Raw genomic sequence first — 1,573 nt, 5'->3', positions numbered from 1 at the left:
CCTTCTAAGTTTCAACTTTTGTCATTTCAGTCCTCTAAGTTTCAGTTTTGTCATTTTAATTCTTTAAGTTTTAAATTTTGTCAATTAAGTCATTTGTTACCCTTCCATTAGTTGTTGCCGTTTACTAACTAAAACGACGCCATTTTGGGTTTCCTTTATTATATAAATTTAGTAATTAAAAAAAATGAAATATGTTATTACAAAAAATAAAATAAAAAGAAAGAGGAACGACGTTGTCCCACACTGAAAACAAAACACTAAGTACAACACCCCACTGATACCCTGCCTTATCGATTTCTGAGAAAACAAGGGGCTGAGGGACTGACTGAGGGAGAAAGAAAGAGGAGGAAAGTGAAGGAGTGAGATATCAAGGGGGGAAAGGGAGAGGGAGAGACCGAGAGATCGGGATAGGGAGAGCGAGAGACTGGGACAGAGGGTGGAGTTAGACTCGCCCAGCCGAACATTCCTAACATGGACACTTTGCGATGTCGCACAATTCGGTGACCGTGTCATTGCCCTTCACGTCATCGACACTCCCACTGGTTTGTGCTTTTAGCATTTTTCTCTTTCTCCGTGAAATAGATATGATTGTAATTAACAAGAAATTCATGGGTTTTTCTCGTTTGGTTTTGTACAGAGCACGGCTGCGCTTCTCTCGCTTGCGAACCAGTTTAATTTCATGCTTTCTGTGTATGAATTTGTCTGCAAATTGAGAGAGGTGCTTTCCAGTTTCTCTGTTTTGACTTGCAATCGAGTTTTTAAATTTTTAAAATTTTTTTTCCCTCAGTACCCAAATAGGCTTACTTTTGTTCGTTTAGGTTGATTTGAAGTTGAAGTTGATTAACGGCTTAAAGGCCCAGAAAACTCTAGTCCAAGAAACGAAATCTCACGGTGAGGCGACCCTCATTGTGGGTATTTCTAAATCCTGTCTTGGAATCTGGCTGTCGGCCTCCCTTGCCAAGTATTGCACCACCAAATTGCTGAAGAACTTTGTTGTTTTCACCGTCTCCCTCTCCCTTTCCCCCTCTTGATCTCTCACTCTTTCACTTTCCCTCTCTTTCTTTCTACCTCAAGCAGTCCCTCAGCCCCTTAGTTGTTTTCTCAGAAATCGGTGAGGCAAAGTATTGGTAGGGAGGGTGGGGTTGGGTTTTGTGTTTTGTTTTTAGTGGGAATGACATCGTTCCCCTTATTTCTTTCTCTATTTTTTTTAATAACAATTTTTCTTTTTCTTTTTTAATTGCGAAAAAAAAAAAAAAAAGCCTTAGTAAACGGAACAACTAATAGAAGGGTGAGGGAGGACTTAATTAATAAATTTGAAACTTAGATAACTGAAATGAGAAAGCTGAAATTTAGAGAATTGAAATGACAAAAGTTAAAACTTTGAGGGTCAATTTTAGATTTTTGCCTAATTTTTTTTTTCTTAAATTGTTTTAAGCAGTTGTTTGGCTACATAATTTATTGTATATTTCTTGTTGATTTGTGCTTATTGAAGACCCAACACGTTATCAGGGAATGGCCAAATTTTTTCGATGTCAAAAACTTCAATTGATTTTTATCCCTCCGTGGTTTTCTT

At 37.8% G+C, this 1,573-nt stretch overlaps 1 long non-coding RNA gene across 1 annotated transcript; it reads left to right on the top strand.

The window, feature by feature from the left end:
- The first annotated feature begins 231 nt into the window (after positions 1-231).
- On the top strand, positions 232-1,130 carry LOC111999487 (uncharacterized). Its single transcript, XR_010630486.1, has 3 exons — positions 232-542; positions 638-718; positions 819-1,130. It is a non-coding gene; the product is annotated as an uncharacterized LOC111999487 (long non-coding RNA).
- Positions 1,131-1,573: the final 443 nt, after the last annotated feature.

This window comes from Quercus suber, unplaced genomic scaffold (assembly GCF_002906115.3).
Source record: "Quercus suber isolate HL8 unplaced genomic scaffold, Cork oak 2.0 scaffold_159, whole genome shotgun sequence".
In the NCBI taxonomy this organism is placed as follows: Eukaryota; Viridiplantae; Streptophyta; class Magnoliopsida; order Fagales; family Fagaceae; genus Quercus; species Quercus suber.
The sequence above is the reverse complement of the archived record's forward strand: the minus strand, read 5'-3'. Positions and strand labels throughout refer to the sequence as shown.